Below are 25558 nucleotides of genomic sequence, written 5' to 3' on the forward strand. Positions count from 1 at the left end.
TGATAATAATCAATAAGTAGAACCTTCCATGTCATGTATTGTTATTTACGTTTTTTAGTTTTTACACAATCTTAAGATAGATTTGAGAAAACATGATATTGTATTCTTCGTGCTTACAGACGGAATTAATTCCTGCTTACTTTATGTGATGGTTTCGGAGAAACTAAATTGAAAGTTCAAATGGAAAAGGATAAAGAGTTTCTTGTAATCCTAGGAAGGAACATTATAAATTCTTTTTACGAGGATATGCATGAATTACATTTTTTTGCTTAAATAGCACTTTTTAACACCATAGACTGTTACACAATCATTCTATATCTACATGTTGATGCTTGCAAATAAGATTGAACTCACATAAACCCTTCTTATCCACATGCATCAGGGTTGTCTAGATCATAAGGTCACTAAAATAATCATTAAATTTGAAAAGAAAAATTGAGTAGAAAGTATAAGAAATTTTACATTATTTAATATAGGGATCGTTGTAATAATCGAGATATGAAATAGTGTTTAGTTTATTGTAGCATCCTTTCTTATTATGCAATCCATTATGTTGCCTCATTTATATTCTGACGATTTTCACAAACCAACATTACTATTCTCATATTTACTTTTTTTCCTCTCATTATGGAATATTCTAAAGTCTGGACAAACCTTCTACATTACACAAAATCTATTATTCTGTGTTAATAAAAAGATCAAATTTGTGTTTTTGGCATCTTCTTCAAGTTTCAAGCACCAAAACTATCAACACTATTTAAATATCATCATATCAACTTATTTATATCACATCCCAAGACACACCCTAGAAGTTAGGGCACAATCTTGGATAGAGACAGGCGTACTCGACCTCTCGGAGGTCTTGTACAAGCCCTTCCATATCATTCATCTCATATACATAGTGAAAAGTAGTGCGAAATTAAAACTTTTCACAAAACATAATATAATCATTAAAATCTCTTTCATATAAAAGTAATAGGAAATACTTAGTCTCAATCTCATCATCTTAAGACACAAGAATACTTGGGACATGACCCATACTTCAAAATACGAATATCTATTACAATCCTTTGAATGAAAACATAAAAGACATATATGCCCTTGAGTCAAGTGAGGACATAATTCAACTTCTCTTGAACGATCTTCTAAGTCCAAGTCTTCACTTCTCAAAAGCTCCTCACCTACCAAGAACTATATAGATAGATAAAAGCATGGAGTTAGTACAACCACATGTACTAAGTATGACATTATGCATAAAAATCATGAAAATGGACATTTATTCGAAATATGCATCTTTTCATTTTAGAAATCATATTTTAATCATGAAACAACATTTAACTACTTAAGAACACATAGGGAAACAATTAAACCAATTAGCACATTTTTGGAGTCACTTTACAGTGAACTCACTTCACTGTACAGTGAATCAATTCACTATTATAGTGAAGTTCTTCTCCTTTGCTTTGGACATCTCCTAGCATGTAATTCTCCCACTTAAAGCTATCCTAAGACTCACTTAAGCAACACAAAGAGAGACCGCCCATACACCCTCTCTAGGCATGTCTAAATGATCCTCAAGACTACTTATAATGAGTCACATACATACTTCAAGACATTAAACATATCAACATATAGACAATATGACATTCTCCTTCCAAAGACTATCAAAAGACCTACTTAAGTAAATCAAGAAGATAATGTCCATAATGACCTCTTCAAGATTACCTAAATAGTCCTTAAGACTACCTAAGGCTTAGATCATGTCCACAAAATCAACCAACTTCCCTAACTAGATGTCATCCTCAAGACTTCCAAAGATAAGACATGAAGAGATCATCCTATATGCCTTCTTCGCGCTTTAGCTAAGGAATGCTTAAGTCACTTTAGATTAGGTACTCATTTATTTATATACTTATTAACATATGTCATTAGTTCATTAATTCATTAAGACTCATACATCACATAAAGAACATTGAAGTAATGGTCTTAGAAAAGACCTAGGAACTCCAAGTAACACCTTCAAAGCCTATTGTGCAATGTCTAGATAGTGTCCCATACCACCACCTAAACCTCATAAACTTCTCCAGTGGTAATAGGTATTCCACATGATGAGAATAGGCAATAACCGACATAGACTATGATAGTAAGACATGGAATCCAGAGTTCTATCCTACTCTGATGAGATTGTTTTACTTGCCAATGGTAGAACTTGGACAAATCCCATGTAGGCACATGGTTAAAGAATATGAAGGGCTTCTTTGTATTCTAGTCTCATACTTAACTAGAACTACTTTCTCTTACAATACTCACTCATTGCTCTTCTTTCTCATAGAGTAATTCATACATTAGGTTCACATAAAAGGGTTCCATAACAAGTTCATAACCCAATCATATTTACCCTACCAAGGAAAGGGCCACTAGGGTTACCTCACAATGGAGACAAGAAGCTCGTGATGACTTTCCTAAGGATTAATATGATGCTGCTCCAGCCAATTAACCTTAAGTCCATCATTCCTTTACTTTGAAAGATACCATTACGACTTACAACTTCAACAATCTTAACCTTACCCTTAAGTTAAGGTTTTTACATAAAAGACTCTCATAACATCATTTAAGGTCACATGTCATTCATACATTCAAGAATAATCAAGTCATCACATATTCATAATAATATATACATCAATCAAGAGATACAAGTCAGCCAAGACAAGACATCACCTACTTCACTTTTAATTCATAAAGCAAGTCATTCTAGAAGCACCTAGAAATAGCCCTAACATCTTCAAGTCATCTTATATACTATCATAACATCAACAATTAAATCAACATAGACACATCTATCCAAGTAGGAATAACCAAGACTAGACTCCAACACTATACACATAATGTCAAAGACATAGTCAAACATGGTCACCTAAGACTACATGAATAGAAGAATACATATATGACTTCACATGTAGATAGATAATATAATGCTTCACATAATCAAACTACACAATTAGTAATATTACTTCAAGTAGTTGTCAACAAGGCTAAGATCATCATATTGCATAAAGTAACGCAGACAAGGCCACATCAATTGCAAGTAAAACACATAACACCGCCACAATAAGTGAACCATACCAATTACAATAGAATTCAAGTATAAACAAAATCAAAACAAGTGAATTAGCGCAGCATACCCCCACATCATACTCAACACTTCAATTCAAAGTCAACTTACTCAATTTGATAACACAAGACCCTTACCCAAGGCCATAACCAACAATTCAACATAAAAACTACAATAATCATTGAACTAGGTCAATTCAATGTAACTTCATCAATCTAACACAACCTAGAAATCCATTTACTATAATTATTACATCATTAGAAAGCCCATAAGAAACTACATCAGAATTCATCAACATTAGATCAATATCAAGTAACCCAAAACTTAGTCAAAATCTAGGTTTCATCCAATTCATGGGTTCATAGGCAATTTAGATTGAAATCATCAATACAATATCAATTATATCATAATTCAGTGTTTAGAAATCATTTATGCAAGAACCCATGGTAGAATCATGAAATTAGACAATTCAACTTTAGAAAACATCTTGAGAGTTGGGCTCCTTGATGAAACAAGTTTTAAGGATAAAAATCCATACCTCAAGGATGATAATTCTTCACTTTGATGAATAATTTCCATTCAAAACGTCACTTCCAAGTTGGTCCTTGATTTGGACTTCAATGGAGACTTTGAGATTTCTTAAGGAATTTTGGGGTTTTAATTTGGAAGAATGAAATATTCTAAGTGTGAGACACTTATATACTTGTTTAAAATATCAAATATACCCATAATAGACCTTTAATACATCCATTTAGAAGTGGGGTGAATTTAAAATTCATCCCTTGACTTGGCAGCAAAGCTGCGCAGGAAAACAGCCCTCAGTAACGACCCTATTGACGGGGCGTCAGCCCACTGACGGGTCATGCTGGCAACTGTTGGTGGGTCCTGAGACTTGTCATGGATCCCTTACTTCCCCCAGGCTAAGTACCTGCAGACGAAACCCATCGGCGGGGAGTCAATAGGCCCACAAGACATCGACTGCTCCGTCGCTTGGGGCCTGCCTGGGACAGCCTTGACACCAAGTTGGGTCCTTTCTTAAGGACCCTTGGATGGTCCTTGTGGATAATTTTCCCGGAATTTTCCAACCAAATACGATCGTATATGATTTTAAAACCTCTCATATAAATTTCATTCAAAACAAACACATAAAACTCGACGAAACGTGCCTAGACACACAAGGTAATTTCAAGGCATATCTTTCGAACGTCATGGATGTTCTTGGTCGTTCGACCTCCAAACTTCACGAAACTTGACACACTTCCTATAAATGATATAATAACTGATTTAAGGACCTTAAAACCTCAAGAAACACACATAAACACATAGAATCACATATGATGCATTTAAGTAACTTAGTCGCCGAACGTCTTGGTCATCCCTTGACTTTTGATTTCCAACACACCTAATACTTTAGCTACTGCCTCTATATCATATATTAGACATATTTAGGACCTTAGACCATCAAGAAAAATATGTTAGTCTCTAGTTAACCTAGGTCATTTTCGGGATCTTACAATTTAATTTAGAATAACACTGTTTCAATATCATTATATAAGTTCTAAAAATTTTAGAGTCAAGGTTAATTATTCTAACTTTATACTATATATTTTCATTGAAAATTTATATAGTGTACATTCTTAATTCATGATGGCAACTTATATCCTACCTCTCAACCTCATTTGTAGGATTATTCTAAATATATTATAATTATTCAATTTATGCATTTCAACTAAAAAATATAAGGTCTCTCTCTCAAATTTGACTTAAAACCCCTAGACATGTTGAGACGGCCGTAGCTGACATTACAACTCATCAATGGTACTAGCTTCTTACTCTAAAGCTCCAGTTTTAGCATGTTATAAATAATATATTTATTGATTTGTATAGTGTGAAAATAGGAAAAACAGATAAATATGTTCCTTTTGACAATACAATGAGCAACTTTGTCAGGTCACCCACTGCTCTAATCGTGAATTATATTCAATGACAAGTCATTCTTATTACATAAATTACATCAGCAAATTTAATAAGTTGCACGAATATCTATAGAATAAAGTTAGATATATAACTTCTTTTTGCACTACAAGTTGAATTTTTTAATAATGAGGCTGAAATGTTAATATCAGATGACATTCAAAAGTCTTGCATTCTAGAATTTTCAGGCTGCAAAGTAAATAATGCACGTAAGACAAGAAATAGTTTGATTGTGTTAAGTGTCAAATAAAGATAATATTAGTGCCTTGATATTATATTCATGTCATATACATAAATTTACTGCAGAAAAATATAACATATACAAAGAATATTGTAATTAGTAACTCACTATGATTGTAGATATGTACCTCCCAAATTGATGTGATTGATGAAAGTGGTTCGACAATAAGCTTCATTTCTTGTGATTTTGCTATAAACTTCTCTCCATAAAAGTAGAAGACATATTTAATAAAATATGTGTCAAGGTTACCTCTTATATATCTTAGGAGTCATTTGATAGAGTGTATTAGGAAATATAACGCATGCACTAGGTGTGTGTATTAGTAGTACCTTGGTTGGTACACTTCTTCTTGTCATGTATTGATACACTCAAATTACACTTTTCTAAAGAAGTATAAGTGGTCATTGTCAAATAAAGAGCCCAACTTGTAGGTTGGGGTCGATCCCACGAGTAATATGATTCAAACTTAAACTTAACTCATGATTATATTCGTTTAGTCAAACTATTTTCGAAACAAGGAATTAAAAGGGGGAGGGGGGTTTGCAAGCTAATAACCAAATTGTTGTTTAAGTAACAAGTGAGAAAGACTCAAACTTCGATTTATCAATGTAAGAGAGAAACTAGTATGTGTTCCCCATAAGCTATTAACGTCGTAATCCTAATAATAATAGTATTTTCCTAGTGTTTTACATGAAAAGTTGGTAATATAGTTATCTGGAAGTGATTGGTCCTAAAACTAGGGAATTTCACTCCACCTTGATCCAGCTACGTGTGTATACTTTACTAGCCCTTACTTTTACCACATATTAGACATCACATCGATGTATGACTTAATTTTTATTATCGCACCAATTGACATTAGACTATTAGATAGTATCCCACCAAATCTCTTTTGTTAATTCTTTTCTCATTAACTACCTCCTCGGTCTGACAAGTAGCAAAAAGACGAGCTCTAACACGTGCACTCGTTAAAAAGACTTCTAAGAGAATAAATTACCAATACATGCATCAACACTATTCAAGGATTACTTAGTTATTATTCATAGGTTGTCAATTTCTCATGGTTACCACAATCCTCGTTGTGGATTTAGCTACTCATGCTTGAAAAAACACAATTTAGGTTTTGCTAATAAGAATTCATGAACTTACATTTAGAGTAGATGTAACCAAAATCTCAAATTAAAATTCAAAACCAAAATCTTATAAACCGAAATCCATAAATTAAACTACCAAAGTTTGCAAGTTATTTCCCAAAGAAAATATCAAGAACTAAGAGTAAACAATAATTTCTAACGCCCCCAAAATGAGGTTTACAGACCCTATTTATCGGAAAACATGTCATAACGACAGACGTGTAGGATGGACCGTTGGTTGACCTACGGTCCGTGTGTCCTCTTCCATGTATACACATTTAGGATTTTCATCAGGTATTGGAACTTCAACACTCTGAACATATTTGACGGATGTGCATGACGACTTGTGGATAGCTTCGTAGTTCTGCACTTGGTTAGAATTCCCCGATGTTCCTATCTATGCCTACACATGACGGACCAATAGAGGACTTACGGTCCTATGTCACAACCTAGATGGTTACTTCTACATATTTGCAACAGTCATCTCATTCAACCGCGTCCATGCCTACTTCCTGCAAACATAACACATAAAACATCATTTCCAATTCAAAATGACCCTACACACACACAAATATTAAGTGAAATGCATCAAAAATATCATAAACTCACAGTATATGAACACTATCAACTTAAACATGTTGTTTATCCTTGAGCGACACACTAAAAATCTAAATGACACTAGTGTAGAAGTAGACATCCAAACTCAAGCAATCACATGACCATTTCAATCCATTCCATTTTTTTAATGCAAATCTTTTTTTATTAGACTCAACAAACCAACTCCTACGGATCAAAACATGACGTCGATCTACCAACAATCATCACAACATACACCATTCACAATCACCAAGGTATCAATTTTCCAACAATGTAACTAGTGCCCTCACTTCAAAGTAAATCCTTTGTTCACTCACAAGGCATATAACTTTCAAGTTTTAGGATTCGTTCAACACCACACTCAGAAGTGACTTTAAGTACAGTTAATGCTCAATACGATATGCTTGCCCTTATTTTCACTGCTTAGACTTCCCAAACTAATTGCTAGGATCACTATAGGACTTTCTTAGCTTGTAGTAGGCTCAGGGTTGGGTGTGGTACATTTGGGTAATTTTTAGTGACTAATGTCCCTCCTTGACATTACATTGTTTTTTTACCCTTTCTCAACCTATTTTGATATACTTTTGTTTTACTTTCTTTCCGTTGACCCTTTTCAACACAAATACAACTTTTGAATTTTTGGATCTTATTTTTTACTTTCTTCCTTTTCTTTTACTTTATTTTTCCTCATTTCGTTCAACACTTTTGTTTATAATATTTTTGATTCTTTTGCACACAATGACATCTTTTTTCTTTCAGTTTCTCTCTTCAACATACAATTCTTTTTCTTTCAGTTTCTTTTTTTTCACAGTTACTCTCAACTTTTGTGTTTAGCGTGAGTTGAGGTGTACAATATCTAATGTCGGAACAGGGCCAAGATCAAGGTAACTTTTGAATTATCCACCCTAAACTTAGACTTTTGGCCTAAGTCAAGGTGCACATGTCCAAGAAGAGACCAAAGCCAAAACAATTATTTTAGGGAAGGTGAGTTAGGTGAATTGACAGAAGTGGTCTATCTTAGGCTTAAACATTTGGATCAAAGGGAACATTGTTTTCATTTGGTTGGATCTTTTGAGGCTTTAGTGGACTAATTTGATTAAGGGTCTATGATCACTTCCTAACTTTTAGCCTAGATTATCTTAGCAAGACCAATGGGACAAGTTCTATATGACACATACTACCTGAACATTCAACTTTTCTCACACACTTTTGGCACATTATTACATTATCAGACTCTCTGATTACTCAATTAAATTTTTAGCTTAAGTCATGCAGTCAAATTGGTTTCTATCATGTCACATTAAGATCCACCACATTCGACTATCAAGCCTATAGGTCTAGCACATTTCATTATTTTTGGACAAGGATCATCTTATGATTTTGTTGTCATGCTTTCATTTTTCTACTTACTCCTACACATACATTCCTAAAAATTCTGTTTCAATAGAAATTAAACAGTCTCTCGGTAGAAAATAACAAATGCAAGAAAACCCCAAGAGAGAATTATGTGTTACTCAGACTTCGCCCAATCACACACAATCCATTTAGCCCACCACAACAAAATAAAGTACAATTATCCCCAATGCACAAAAAAAATAAAAAGTAAAGGATTATGTCACGACTCAAGTCTACACCCTGGATGTGGCTGGCACACAAGAACCATTGTTGGTCCCCAAACGAACCCTCATCCTGGCTGACTACAAGCACAAGACTAACTTAAGCATACAAAAACTTAAACTGAAATAAAATGTTCATAAGACTTAAATACAAACGTTAAGTCCAAAGAAAACTCTGTATGATAAAATATATACAACTCGCCATAAAAGGAAACTTTAGTCTTTAAAACATTAAACAAAATAAATGAAGACTTCTAAAATTCTACTGTCTATCTATGAAGCCTCTAAATGAAAATGATGAAAGTGGGATCAAGACCCACAACCTCCTAACAACTGAAAGTAAATGGAATCCTTCAGAAGTAAAAAAAGCTCACCATAGATAACTCAAAGTTCATGTGACATCAACAAAGCTCCTGTTGATGATCCTAAATACCTGGATCTGCATCATGAGAAGATGCAAACCAAATGCCTCAATGCGTGGAATGTACGATTATATAAGGGGAATTCTAAAGCATAAAATTAGCTTGAACTTGATAAAAATAGAAACATACTTACCTCTTTTCAAACTTACTCAACTCAAAGATTAGATACTCAACTTTAAAGATATGGCACTCGACTCAATGAAGCACAACTCAACTCAAGATACTCAACTTGAAATACTCAACTCCTTATACTTAACTAAACTCATTGCAGTATAAAGTAGTTTAAAACAAGTGCAATACAAAAAAAAATTGTTTAAAAACATAATGTCAACTCTGTGTATATTACAAGAATACAACATAAATATAAATGTATATGAAAATAGAATTAACTAATGTACATAAAAAAACAATAACTTTTATGGGAGGTTCTCTAACCGACAACCATCACATAAGAGCTATAGTGATGATACATCGATCTACCTCACGCTGCGAGTGCATCCTATACCAGGCCAAAGGTATAAAACCTGAACTACTACTGGATCCGTTAGTCTATGTGAAAAGGGTTCAACTAAAAAGTATGACACTTTTCTACCCATGATGGCTTCATGGTTTATGGGGTCTTTAAGTTGTATGAACTCTTCCCTATATTAGTGCCCAATACTACTCCCATAATATTTAGCTCTTATATTTTAAAAACATACTTATTCTCTGATTTGAAATTAATGTTCAACACATAACCCAAAGGCTATCTTGGAAATCTCAGTTTCCTCTCTTGCTTTATTTAGAAAGTGATTACTTTTTTCTGAAAACTAGCTCGAAAGCTCTTTGGAAATCTCAGTTTCCGTTCTTATTTAAATGTGAAAACATTTTAATTCTTTTTGAGAATACTTAGTCCCCATGTACAAGAACAGGACTTAAAATTTACTCTTTCTTAACTTAGTGCTCAAGTCTTTAAAACAATTTTTTTTAAAAAAAATTATAAAAAGACTTCTTAAAATAGGGTTCATGCCCAATTATGGACACGATGACTCAGTTCAAGGTTCTAAATGACCATGCATAGTTGAAACTCAGTAACTCCAGAATTCAAGGGGTCAATGATACTACTTATCTCAAGAATGCTTGACTCGGAGGGTTCATGCAGATATATGGGCATGAACTACTTAACTCAAGGACTTAATGATACCTCTCATCTCAAGACTGCTCGACTCATAGGGTTCATGCAGAATTATGGGCATGAACTATAATAGTCACGTGATTAGGAATCAATCTCAAAGAGGGATTATGAACTCAACACTTAAAGGCTTAGAACTTGAAGATACCACTTCTTTAAAAGATGCTCAAATTACGACGTTCATGCTAAATTATAGGCATGAAACAACTCGACTCGAAGGTCTACATAACTATATGGAACTCATATATATGACTCTTCCTATTCTGCGACTTACTTCCTCAAATCTTAGTTCAAATTGATAGTTGATCTCATAGGATTCAAAATTGAAGCCAATGGCTTTCTTGAACTCTACTCTTAACTCACTCTTGAATGTGAATTATGAATTTAAGAGTTATAGTTCATGATAAGAAAGATCTCATGATGACAAGGTAGACTCATGAGTACATTCTCCTCACTTTCATGCTCACTTTCTCGAGTCTTGAAACAAGCTATTATAATTTGTAGAAGACTCCTTCAAAAAGACTACAAGGGATTTTCTAAAAAATGTTCGAAAGGAATCTCAAGACTTGACTCTCAACTCTACCTTAAATGTGATTTATGAATTCAAGGTTGTTATTTATGATAGGATAGGTCTCATGATATTTAGGAATGATTTTAGATAACTAAACATGAGAAAAGACTGAAAGCTAATATTCGAGAGTGGGTCCACGACACAGAGAGGCCTTTAAAATTTTGTTTTGTAAATTTCTTTTGATGCAGAACACCTCATGTCTGCTCTGCGACGTGAAAATAAATTCTCAAATCTGGGAACTTGCCCCGCGTCGCGCAATCACCACTAGATTTCGTTCGACGAAATTTCTTCTTCGTTTTCTAATCCCAATTCGCCTAAATTTGATTTTTTTTTCTCAATCTCTCTTTAAATTTAGATATCCAACATATGTACACTAGAATCTAACTCTAACCACTCTATAAGCCGACACATTAACCTGAGAAACTCCTCAATCTTAGCAAGATTCAAGAACAAAAGCAAATCAACAAATACATAACAAGAACATCAAAGCTTCAACTTTCAGAACGAATTTAATGTTGAAATTAACATGATTGGCGTATGGGTGAACAAACCTAACACCATGGAAGCTTACATACATGAAATAACCATATTTTTGAAGAACTTGAAGGAAAATCTTTGAAGAAGAACCTTAGCATTAGCTTTTCTTGAATTTCTTGAGCGTAGAATCTTTGGAGTGAATGAGAGGGTTTATTTGTCAAAACTAATTTTCTATACGTTTAGGGAAATTTAGATGACCTACTATGGGTTTTAAGGACCAAAATATCCCTAAAGAAATAAATAAAACTAGTTGGAAGTCAAATTATTTTTCACCAGATAGTGAGGTCCGTATTTGCTCCGCGCCGCGGTGACATCGCAGAGCCATCACAGAGCTGATGCCATGTTTATGCATCATTAGTAAATCAGCCATAAATTTTTACTCGAAGCTTGAAATTGAGACAACTTGGTGGAGTTCGAAAGAGGACTCCTAGAGCTTTAATTTCATATCTTGTGAGTCTCCTTAGTCATTTTGTACTAAATGATATGGAGAGTTGAAGTTGACCCAAAACTTAAGAAAACTTAGGAATGACTTGAATGCTTTTCTCTTTTGTTTCTCTTGAAACTTAAGGTTCTATATATAGTGACAATAACACTCAAGAAATTTTAAATTCCTTGCAAAAATCTCACTCACTATGAATAACAGTTCGAGTCTTAGTTCAAAAATAATTCTAGTGTGTTACAGATCGGGTAAAGAAAACCTGTGGAGCATAAGCGCCAAAAATCACTCAAGATGCGGGTGGATTTGGTTTCCTAGAACCCATTGGATCAACACTCAAAAAGCCATCATTAACCCTCCCATCACCTATCCCAACACTCTCAGTAATGCTCTCATCAACTCTCACAACACCTACCTCCCTAGCTCGCTATTATCTTGTATCTTTTTCTAGTAATGACGCCCTCATAGATTTCTCCAACTTCTACCAATCCTTCTTTCTCAATCTTTGGGCCTCAACATTATTAAAAGTACAACCATAGCGCTTCTCAACAACACAAAAAGAGTTTGGTGGTAGCATGGAATCACCAAATAAAGCAGATATCACCACAATGTCAACCTCCTTTGTAGGGGCAGTCTCTGGTACAAACTCGAGAGAGACTAAGAGGGAATCTAGATCGGCACGATGGTTGGACAACTCTACCTGGAAGGTAGATAACTCAAAGGTCGGGGCCAGCCTCTCCAAGACTCGCAGCTCGAACGCATCCAGGCGGGTATGAATAACTTGATTATTTTGGTCCATTAGCTACTCCATCCTAGCCTTAGATTGCTTAATCGAGCTCTGCATCCATGGCATAATGCGTTGTAGTTCTGTGGCCATCTGTGTCTCCAACTATACAACTCGAGCTAGAAGGATAGCGGAGGACCCTGACGAGGGAGTGGCTCTATATGAACTAGGAGCCTGACTTGAGGCCGATGAAAGAGGAGCCTAGGTATTTATTGTTGTGACAGGATCATCAATCTGCATCTACTCTGCATCTACTACGAGATCTATCTGAATTATGGTACCTCAAACTGTGTCTCCATGCGAAGTGCAGCTACATTAGCCTCATCCCGAATCACGCTGATATCTAAAGTCTTGATTGCTTGAAGCAATTGGTCGCAATGCCATACTGGTGCATAGCATCCCTGCACAACTCTTAAGTGAAATGCATCAAAAATACCATAAACTTATGGTATATCATGTGTAACTAATGCAAGCATTAGTTATACACTCTATTAAGTATTAAGTTGTGTATTACTAATACCAAGTAATTCTAGGTATTATTAATGCATAACAATTAACACTTGCATTAGATTAAATAATTCCAAAGCTTGCCTCAAAGCATTTTAATACATTTCCTAACATTTCCACTTCTTTTCATTTACTTTCTTGTCATATGTTTTTATTTTTATTTTTATTTGTTGTTCAACGTCTTTTAATTTGTCGGTGTCTTATAATAGACTTTATGACCTCTTAAGTATCTTTTTTCTAAGAAAAAAAAATCTAATTTTAACATAGTTTGATAAAAAAATTTATTATTGTGGCGATAAATTTGATAAAAATAATTCTTTGCCAACTTTTCACAAAAATATTTAAACTCAAATAGTACAACTATTTAATATTGTTTATTAAAAAAATAGAAGAAGAAGAGGAGTTAATGATGCTTTAGCAAAGAACTTTGTTGCAAGGAAGTGTAAAAATAAATAAAGTGTGAAGGGTGCTTTTGTAAACATATATTTTTAAATGAAAATTATGCAAGATTTGTTTTTTCTAATACATCAAACCAAACAGTGTATAAGAAATAATGCTTGCATAACTAGCAAGCACTACTAATGCTAACATTATTAATGCACTCTATTTAGTGTTATTCTTATATACTCTACCAAACAACCCCTTAGTGCTTCTCTTTATATATACTTGATACATATTTCTATAATGATTTATGTATTTCCAAAACCAAGTTTTTCGCATTAGTCAGACCCAACAAATGTTGTCGAATAGACTATTTTACATTCAATTGAGGAAGTTGTCCTAGACAATTTATAATGTTACTCAATCAAGTCTAATAAATATGTATTACCCAAAAAAGAAACATGTATCTCCACCAAGCATTAACAAGAGGACCATTGAAAACATCAAGTTCTTCGACGCAATTGAAGTGGAGATGGAAGAACTATTTATTGAATCTGAATCTTCAAGCAGTGTTATGTCAATTGAAGTGCCCACACCAATCAAAAAGCTATGAAAGGTCAGTAGATCAGTAAGCCTCCATTTACATTTTTTTGAATCTGTGATTTTTTTTTACTAAGTGATAGTGAAGAACTTAAAATATAACAGAAATACAAGATTACAATTGAAAATAAAATGAAGAAATAAATCTCTTCAGGCTAATGCGTCGATATCTCGCTCTCTTTAAGGAGATTCAAGTCTACTACAACAAATGTTTTCACCGGTCCACTAGTAGTCCTAATTAACTTGTCCCTTTCAGGATACAACAACCTTCATAAAGTATAACTCAACAATTATGGCAAGAGATGGTCCAAAGCTCCACAAATAAGAACACCTCCCTTCAACTAATAAAAATTCTCTTTTTTGACTAATTCTTTCACTCTATATTTTCTCTTCTGTGTTATGTGTATTCTAAACCAAATGAAGACCACCACTATTTATACTATAAAAAGTTTTCCTAACAATGAATAGAAAGATAATGGTATAGTAAATAATGAATATAGTGACCTTAGGAGTTACATATTACAAAGAATAATTGAGAATAAAGAGTGAAGTAAAATGGGATACTAATAGTCCACCAACAACTAAAATTTTCTGGAAATGTAACATTAGAATCAGTAACTCCAAATAGAGTTAAGCATCATAAGTGCCACCAACGGCTAGCAGCCATACCCCACATGTTTTGCAAATGAAAGTCAACAAATGAAAATGTACTAATGCAACCATGAATAGAGAAAGTAATGACAACAGTTAATGCGGCAATGCAACATTCTTTTTATAATATTAAAATGCTCCACACTAACACTAAGCACATAACTTCCAAAATTATTAAAGGACTAGATTTCAGGAACTCTCAAATGGTTACAATTGAAACTAAGGAAGCTATCAGGGGAGGAAAACGTTAAGTATTATTTTTGTATTTTTAAATTTTTGGCTTCTTCATTAAAGTGGTTGTACTTTGTCTTGTCTATATTTCAATTTTCTTGGGCAAGTTTACAAATCAATTAGGATGATAGTTCTTTAAAATATGATTCTAAAATTTCAACCGATATTTAGTATTTGAGGTCTTCAAGGAACTTATGTTTATAAAATTCTATTGTACTTTGTTCAATTCTGTCATATCTAATGTGAACTCCATTCAGTTGTGTACTCTATGTAATAAGAAATTATACATGTTATACTCTAAATGTCTATTAACGCTAATTAGAATTTTTATATTTTCAAGTTTTTGCTTCTTGATTTCTTTTACAATTTACGTAAGTTGAATTCCATTCAGTTGTATATTTACATTTATCTATAGTATAACATCAAAGTAGTTGTACTCTCTCTAATAAGGAACTACAAATGCTATGCTCTTAATCTCTACTGACGTTGATAATTGAGTTTAAATATTGTTAGATTTTTTTTTAAAAAATTGTGTTGTCTCACCTATAACAATGGTTACTTTTATGTTAAATGTTTGAAAAAAATATTCTTGTTAGGTTCATTAGAAAGAAGAATATTGATGATTGACATTAAATAGTGTTAGATTTTGAGAATTTAAATATTTATTTATTATTAAATTGTCTCACATAATTATGCCATAGGCTTAATAGCCATTCTGCCACAATGAAGATGGAATACAGACGTTGGAGTTATATGTATTTATTGCTTAGTGGTCAATTAATGACCATAGGCATTATGCACTTTGCTTCTTTCTGGTGAACGTTGGGACTTGTCAAAATGTAACATTTGCACGTTGGTGCATTTGTTACCCTTCACCTTTATTTCATTCTTTTACTCTTTCATTGTACTTTGTAACCTACGGAACTCGTAAGACCATTATCGTTATTATTTACTACACCATTTATATTCCTATTCATTGCTAGGAAAACTTCTTCTAGTATAAATAGTGATGATCTTCATTTGGTTTAGACAACACATAACATACAAGAAAATATAGAGTAAAAGAGTTTAATTTAAAATAGAATTCGTATTAGTTGAAGGGAGGTGTTCTTATTTGTGGAGCTTTGACTCAACTCTTGTCCAGAGTTGTTGAGTTATACTTTGTGAAGGTTGTTGTATCCTTGAGGGGACAAGTCGAAGAGGACTACTGCTAGACCGATGAAAACATTTGATGTAATGGACTTGAATCTCCTTAAAGAGAGCGAGATATTCGCGCCTCAGCCTGAAGAGATTTATTTCGTCATTTTATTTTCAATTGTAATCTTGTACTTTTGTTATATTTTAAGTTTTTCACTAACAATTTTAAGGAGATTCACTATGGCTACAATTGAAAAGACCGTGGATGTCAAGATGGAAGACCTTAAAAAGCCATTCGGTTCAATGACAATCATTATAACAGATGGAAGGGTAAAGTACTATTCTACTTAAGTCTTCTCAATGTTTCTTAAGTGTTAACTGAGAAGAAACCTAATAAAGTAGACATCACCTCTATGAATGATGTCGAAGCTATTCTCATCTACAGAAAGTGGAAGAGTACGATGGTGATTCCTATAAATTTTCAGTATTATATTCTTAATTGTCTATCTGATAATTTTTATGATTATTATGATAGATCTTACTCTAGTGCTAAGAAAATTTGAAAAGCATTGCGGAGTAAGTATGATACCGATGAGGCAGGAGCAAAAAAATTGCGGCTAGTAGATTTTTCATTTTCAAATGGTGGACAATAAATCGGTGGTAGACCAAGCTCAAGACTTATCACGATTATTGGAGAGCTTAGGTCTGAATATGTTTTAAATTGAAGATAACCTTATTGTTTGTGACATAGTAGATAAACTTCAACCTTCTTGGAAGGAATTTCAAAAAACTATGCACCACAAACAAAAGGAAACCTCTCTTGAAACCTTGATAAGGAAATCTGCATGGAAGAAGAAGCAAGGGGCCAAGATGCACTTTTACAAACAGAAGAAAACAACATCACAACGAAAATAAATTTAATTACTTCTCATAATGCTACTCCTGAAACTCAAAAAAAAAATCTTCTAAAAAGCCTAAGAACAAAAAAATTCAAGAAAAATAATAGTGAAAATAACCAAACACAAAATCAACAAGTTCAAGAAAAGAGATCATGATTTGTTTGTGGCAAGAGTGGGCATACTGCTTGATTTTGTAAATTTCGAAAATGTGGTCCTAACCCTCAGAAAAATGTTACCGAAGAACCTTTTGTGGAGGTAATTACCGACATAAACATGGTGGAGAATGTTGATGAATGGTGGGTGATTCTTGTGCAAACCGTCATGTCTATTATGACAAAGACTTGTTTAAAAAATATACTCATTTTGAGGAGCCCAAAACCATCATGCTTGGTGATGTTCATACTACTCAAGTGCCTGGAAAGACAGAAGGGTATTAACTTTAATAGATGTATTTTATACTTCTTCCATGAAAAAATTTTGATGTCTAGTTTGCTTCTTAATAAAGTATATTAAATCTGATCAATATGTACTAGTGAAGAAGGAAATTGTGTAGGGAAAGGGTATGTATGTAATGAGATGTTTAAGTTGAATGTTGAAATGAATAAAACTTCTTCTGTTTATATTATTTCTTCTACCTATTTTTGGCATACTCATTAATGTCATATTAATGATCGTTATATTTGAATCATGAGTAGTTTAGAATTAATCCCAATGGATAAAAAGAATTTTAGAAAGTGTGAGTCTTGTAGTAAAGTTAAAATCACTAAAGACCTCATTTATGTTGAAAGAAAAAATTGATTTGTTAGAACTAGTTGATGTATCGTGATTTAATGGTGTTTCAATGAATTTAGCTTAAGAGTTGTGTATGTCTAGAGCCCTTTTGTAGTAGTTTTAACATGTTTTTATGTTTGTTTGCAGGAAAGATGTCCAAATAAAAAACGAAGAAGGCACTTGGAAAAGAGTGCAGAATGACGACCTACAAAGGACATCGACGACCCATCATTCAATCGACGGTCAGTAGGTGGTGACCGTCAATGTGCAGTTCAGGTTGAAGGAGAAATTTTGGGAAATCTGGCTAAGTGTGGAACTACGAATGAGAACAATAGTCCGTCGATTGATCGACGTACCGTACTGGTAGACTGTTGTTTTGATAAGACATAATTTCAGTAACTGAAGTTGAAAATATTCTAAGGATGGATCGATGGATTGTAGGTGCATCCACGAACCGTGTTGTTGGTCCGTCAATTGATTCACAGAAGGTGTCATTTGAAGGAGAGAAAAATATTCTAAGTCTTGACTATTGAAAGCAGTAGACGGATCGTTATTCCATCAATGACCCATCAGTAGTAGTGGTCGTCGATCAATGTCGTGTTTTTGGTCAAACTTTTCTTATTTTGATTCTTTTTTATTTAGGACAATATTTTATATAATAGGGATTAAAACCTCGTTTTGGGGGTCAGACATTGTTAGTATTGTTCTAGTTTTGTTTGGAGATTGTTTTTTGAAAACTTTGGCAATAATTTAATTTCCAGATTTGGTTTGAAGATTTACCTTACAATTTCCAGTTGATTTTCTGGGTTTAATCTTATTGTTGAAGTAAGTTCATGATTTCTTTTTTAAAAATTATGAATTGTGATCTTGCTTGCATGCGTAACTAAATTTACAACTAGGGTAGTGGGAATCATGGGTAATTAACAAAGTAGACGTAGCAAATACGTAATTCTCAAATAGGTTCTTGCATGTTTTGATAATTCTTTCGTTTGGAAGTATTTTTAACGAGTGCACGCGTTAAAACTAGCCTTGTTGCTACTTGCCAGACCAAGGATGTAGTAATGGGAAAAGAATTATCACTATAAGTTTAGTGGGATACTATCTAATAGGCTAGTGTCGATTGGTGCGAAGTAATACTTAAGCCATATATTAATTATGGTGTCTAATACGAAGTAAAGGTAATGATTACTAAATTATACACATGTAGCCGGACCAAGGTACATGGTGAAATTCTCTAGATGTCGGTCAAAGGATTTAGAGATACAAAACTTATCTCTTTACATGCAAAATACTAGGGAAGAATTGCTATTATTAGGAATACGGCGTTATGAACCTCTGGGAAATACATTTACCCTAGTTAGTCTCACAAGTTGATAAAAACTCATTTTTACTTTCGTTTACTTGTCAACTTAGAAGTGTTAAAGAAACTTGTTTCACCAAAACCACCCTTAAATTACTTGTTTTTGGAAAAACCTTGGCTAAATAGACATAATCGTACTTGAAGTTAAGTCTTAACGATTTTCCTCGTGGGATCGATCCCAACCTACTCAAGGATTTCCCTATTTTACTTTTTCATTTTTGTTTTCTTCTCTTTCAGGTCTAGCTCTAGTGTATGATAAGTACACGAAGCCTATGAGAACGACTCATTCCATTCGCTCGTAAACTCAATCGTACATGGTGAAGGATGGAAAATCAACAGAACCCAGCCTATCTAGGTGATGGGTTAATCCATCAACCTCCATTACCGGTCGAGGCACACAATCAAGTTCAGTTTGAAAATCAATTGCAGAATGCTTTGAGGATGCATCCCCCGGCACCACGACCTCATGATTACTATAGGGAACAGATTAACATTACTGACTGTGACAGACCTCTTGTACTACCCCCTTTTCCACCTGGGCAAACATCTGTGATGATGAGTAGTTTGATGAAGATGCTTATCGCGAGGGGTTTATTCTCAGAACTTCCATTAGAGGACCCATATGCTTACATAGCCAAACTGAGGTCTGTGTGTAAGAGTTGTATGGGTAGGCAGACTTGGATATGAATGTCATCGGGTTGCGAGTATTCCGTCTATCACTGACAGGAGATGCCGCCATATGGCTTACTGAGCTTCCCTACAATTCTATTTTCACTTGGTAGCAGTTAAGAGATGTGTTTTTGGCGAGGTACTTTCCAGTGTCTAAGAAGCTCAACCACAAATTTAAGGTGAATAATTTTGTGGTATGTGGAGAGTCGGTGAGTAGCTTTTGGTACACATTTACTGCATTTATGAGAAGCATCCCAAACCACCAAATTGAGGATGAGTCATTAAAAAGTACTTCTACGGAGGCCAAGATGATAACAATAAAGTGATGCTCAATAGTATTGCGGGTGGTTTCTATGGAGAGTGAACATATGTAGAGATATCAGAGAAGTTGGAGAAGATATCTCGTAATAACAAGGCTTGGAGCACTAGAAAGTTCTACACTAGGAGAAACACCTTTGCAGTAAAAGGTACAAACAACCCATCAACAGATGAAATGCATGAAGAGTTGGCAGATGAGAACTGAGCTAGAGTTGGTTTTGAAACATGTGAGTGGAGTTGTAGAGAAAGTAAATGTGGTGAATTATTTGACCAAACCACCACCACCAGCACATGACTACTATTATGAAGACGACACATATGCAGTTAATGAACAGATGGGGGTTTCTGACAAAACACCCAAGGCTCCAATTAGGAGAATTGACACCAAGGTTAAGGAAATCATGGTTGGAACTATGGTAACTACAATTGAGAAGAGCAATATACTCGAGATGGAAACTACAACCGAGACAAAAACTTCAACCGAGGTAACTATTATAATAAGAATGATCAGAGTGGGCCCTATATTCCCCCACAAAATTGGAAAGTTTCTCCTAGGGATGGGGGAGGTATTATGGCGCGAGTTGAAGATATGCTACAAAAGATAATGAGGAGATTTGATACTAGTGATGAACATTCCGAGGAGATGAAAGGTTATTTATCTAAAATTTCACAAAAGATGGATGCACATGCGGTTTTGATTAAGCAGCTTGAGTTACAGATGGCTCAATTGTCTACTACTTTGAATCCACGCCAAACGGGTACTCTTCCTAGAAACACCCTAAAAATAATGGGCATTACATGACAGTCACTACTGGGGGAGGGGGGGTAAGCAAACCATTGATCCACCTATGACGTCTGTGGTAGAAGATGATATGAGAAAAGACAAAGAGGATAGAAACTAGTGGAGAATTGATTGATGACACGGTGAAAGAACAAGAGGTGTATCATAAAGTGGTCCCCATTCCTAGACCTCCACACCATTCCCTTAGAGATTAGTTAAGAAGATTGAGGATTGTAAATTCTGGCAATTTATCACTATGTTGAAACATCCTTCCATCAATGTCCCGTTGATAGAAGCTTTGGAACAAATGCCTGGTTATGCTAAGTTTATGAAGGCTATAGTGACAAAGAAGAGATCGGTGAGTTTTGAGGATGATGACAGAATGCAACATTGTATTGCTATTGCTACAAGATATCTTATGCAGAAAAAGGAAGATCCTAGCGCTTTCACTGTTCAATGTACAATCGTGTTGCTACACTTTGCTAAAGCACTATGTGATCTTGGTACCAGCATAAACCTCATGCCTCTTTCCATTTATTAAAAGTTAGGCTTGGGTAACCCGAAGCCTACTGTGATGCGGTTACTAATGGTTGATCAAATAGTGAAGATACCCATTGGTATACTCCATGATGTGCTTGTGAAAGTGGAGTCGTTTATATTTTTGGTTGATTTTGTGATTCGTGACTGTGAGGTTTATTTTGAGGTTCCTATTATTCTATGAAGGTCATTCCTTGCCACCAGGCGTGCATTGGTTGATATGGAGAAGGGGCAGATGAAGTTTAGGTTGAATAATGAAGAAGCAACTTTCAACATATGTAGGTCCTTGAAGCAGAGTGGTGAGCTCCAAACGGTATATGCTATATCCTACAAGGTTGAGAGTATATCTGAGGCACAAATTGAAGAGAGACTATGTGTCGAGGCAATAGCGACAGTGATCATGAATTTTGAGAGTGATGATACTGAAGATTATAGGTCTTTAGTGGCTGCACTTGAACGAAATGAATATTGGTCAAAACCAAAGAAATTGGAGTTAGGTATGAAGCATCATGAGTCTCCATCCACGAAACCATCTATTGAGGAGGCTCAAAAATTAGAGCTCAGGTTCTACCACCTCATCTGAGGTATTGTTCTTGGGTAGAGATGACACTTTGCCGGTGATAGTTGCAGCGGATTTGAATGGGAAATAAGTAGAGTGTTTAGTGGATATTTTGAATAGATTAAAACGAGCCATTGGTTAGAATAATGCGGACATGATTGTGGTTCCTCCCAGTGTTTGTCAAACAAAATCCAACTCATGCCCGATCACAAACCAAGTATTGAGCACCAAAGAAAGTTGAATCTACCTATGCAAGAGGTAGTTAAAAAGGATATCATCAAGTGGTTGGATGCTGGAGTCATTTATCTCTTTGCAACTAGTAGTTGGGGTTCCCTTTTCAGTGCGTGCCTAAAAAGGGTGGGATGACAGTGGTGCCTAATGAGAGGAACGATTTTGTTCCAACGCGACCAATGACCGAATGGAGAGTTTTCATGGACTACGGAAGGTGAATGCTTGGACTGAAAATGGCCATTTCCCTATGCCCTTTATGGATCAGATGTTAGACAGACTCGCAGACAAATGATGATATTTCTTTCTTTATGGCTATTAGGGCTACAGCCAAATCTCTATTGCCCTTGAGGATAATTAAAAGACTACTTTCACTTGCCCTTATGGGACGTTTGCATTCAAAAGGATTTCGTTTGGGTTATGTAATGCACCGGCCCACTTTCCAGCGATATATGATGTCAATATTCTCAAATATGGTGGAGGACATTATTGAGGTGTTCATGGATAACTTCTCTGTGGTTGGAGACTCCTTTGACCGGTGTTTGAGCAATTTGGCTGAGGTGCTCAAAAGGTGTGAGGATTATAATCTAGCGATTAATTGGGAAAAATGTCACTTTATGGTGAAAGAAGGTAAATTGTTGGGTCATCGCATCTCGGAGAAGGGGATAGAGGTTGAATGAGCTAAAGTGGAGGTGATAGAGAGGCTTCTTCCACCTATCTCTGTAAAAGGTGTAAGAAGTTTTCTTGGACATGTCAGTTTTTACCGGAGATTTATTAAGGATTTTTCAAAATTTCACATCCTTTGTGCAAGATACTCGAGAAGGAATGTAAATTCTATTTTTATGAATCCTGTCGAAAGGCACTCGTAGAGTTGAAGGAGAAATTGGTGTCCGTGCCCATTATTATTTCACCAAATCGGAGTGAGCTATTTGAGGTGATGTATGATGCTACGGGGTTGCACTTTTTGTGATATTGGGTCAGAGAAGGGATAAAATCCTTAACTTTATTTACTATGTGAGTAAGGCCCTAAATGATTCTTTGAAGAACTACACGGTAACTGAACAAGAGCTTCGTGCGGTGGTGTTTGCATTCAAAAAATTTTGCTCCTATTTGCTCGGCACTAAGGTTATAGTGCACACAGACCACTCCGCTTTGAGGTACTTGATAGCAAAGAAGGATATGAAGGCAAGGTTGATTAGATTGGTATTATGGCTGTAAGAGTTCGATTTCAAGGTGAAAGAGAGAATGGGGACTGAAAATCAAGTGGCCGACCATTTGTCTAGATTGGAGGATGAAGCTATGTGCGAATTGGGTGAAAAGGCTTAAATTGATGATGCATTCCCAGATGAACATGTATTGGCCGATTCTCAAGATTTGATCCCATGGTTCATAGACTTTGCGAACTATCTAGCAAGTGATGTAGTTCTGTCGGATTTATCCTTCCACTAGAGGAAAAAGTTCACGCATGATGTGAAAAAATTCTTTTGGGATGAGGCTTACTTTGACCGGAGCTGTGCCAATGGGATTATTTGTCATTTTGTACCGGAGGCTGAGATGTTGAGTGTTTTAGAGGAATGTCACTCCTCGCCTATGGGTGGGAACCATAATGGTATCCGGTCTGCGCATAAGATCTTGAAGTTTTGGTATTATTCTCCAATCATCTATCAAGATGCTCACTATTTCTCCAAGTCATGTGATTGGCGTCAACAAGATGGAGGAATTTTGAGGAGACATGAACTCCCCTTGAATCCTATTTTGGTGATTGAGTTGTTAGATGTATAAAGCATTGATTTTATGGGCTCGTTTATGATTTCTCATGGATGAAGTATATACTTGTGGCGGTCAACTATGTGTCAAAATGGGTGGAAGCAATAGCACTTCCTAACAATGAAGGAAAGAGTATCAGTGCGTTCTTGAAAAAGAATATCTTCTCCAGATTTGGCACACCTAGGGCCATTATTAGTGGTGGTGGCTCTCACTTTTGTAACAAGTTTTTCAAAGGGATATTGGAGAAATATGGGGTTCGCCATAATGTGGTTACTCCTTATCATCCACAGACTAGCGGGCAAGTTGAGGTGTCCAATCGAGAGATCAAGAAAATTTTGGCAAAAATGGTGAATGCTAGCAGAACGGATTAGTCAAGGAGGCTTGTTGATGCTCTTTGGGCCTACCGGACTGCATACAAGACTCCCATAGGTATGCCTCCATACCAACTTGTACATGGGAAGTCTTGTCACTTGCTAGTCGATTTAAAGCACAAAGCGATATGGGAAATGAAGAAATTGAAGATGGATTGGAATGAATGGGATAACAAAGACTAAATAGGTTGAATGAGTTTGATGAGTTTCTCCTCAAAGCCTATGAAAGTTCAGCCATCTACAAAGAGAAGATGAATAAGTATCACGACCAACATTGGTGATTTGGTGCTTCTATTCAAATATATGCTACACTTTTTTCTTGGCAAACTCAAGTCCAAGTGGACAGGGTCATTCCTCATCATAAAGTGTTCTCACCTGGAGCGGTTGAGTTTGAGAATAAAAGGGTGCAAAGTTCATAGTCAACGGGCAAAGGATTAAAATATACCTGGGGCATGCGTATAGTGTCCATGAAGTGGTTGAGGCCTATCACCTTGATGAAGTATGAGTAATAAAAGAGCCTCCGTCGTGCAACGACATTAAATCAAACACTTCTTGGAAGGCAACCTAAGGTGTATCCTCTAGCTAACGATAGGTTTTATTTTCTTTTTAGGAATAGTCGTATTTTCTTGGTTCATTTTGTTTTTAATCTTATTTCATTATTACTTATGTGCTAGTATTGGATAGAGATTAGTGTAGGGTGCGTGTCTCAAAAGTGTCCAGAAAAACACAAGAAATAGCCTAATGGGTGTTGCATGTGTAGGGACCAAACCAAAAATCTTCAGGAAATGGTCTGGTGCATAGGTCTATGAACCCCATTAACAGTCTATCATGCAACCGATGAACTGTCGATGGTTTTCGTAGATCTCAGGTATGTCTCTTAAATTTTCTAAGTCCAAATGCAAACAACGGTCCTAGTCGATGGATCGTCGACGAGGTCTCGCAGGTCTAAATTGCCAGTGACCCAACCCGACCCGCCCGGTAATATTAAGGGCATAACGGTTTAAATTCATTCCCTCCTTCAAAATATTTTAAAATTCCCTTCCATAACATGTTTTCTCCCCTTTTTTTCTTTCCTTTAACACAAACCTCCATCTTTCCATCTCCCATATCACTCCCAAATTAGAACCCTTCCATTCCCAAACACTCTCTTCTCCAAGTTATCTTTTTCTCTATTGTTCTTTGACCGATGATTGAGTT

General features: G+C 35.3%; 1 long non-coding RNA gene across 1 annotated transcript; it reads right to left on the minus strand.

Moving 5' to 3' along the window:
• Positions 1-944: 944 nt before the first annotated feature.
• On the minus strand, positions 945-3907 carry LOC138338305 (uncharacterized). Its single transcript, XR_011211746.1, has 2 exons — positions 3651-3907; positions 945-1191 (listed from the first exon to the last, which is right to left on the minus strand). It is a non-coding gene; the product is annotated as an uncharacterized lncRNA (long non-coding RNA).
• Positions 3908-25558: the final 21651 nt, after the last annotated feature.

This window comes from Solanum lycopersicum, chromosome 9, assembly GCF_036512215.1.
Source record: "Solanum lycopersicum chromosome 9, SLM_r2.1".
In the NCBI taxonomy this organism is placed as follows: Eukaryota; Viridiplantae; Streptophyta; class Magnoliopsida; order Solanales; family Solanaceae; genus Solanum; species Solanum lycopersicum.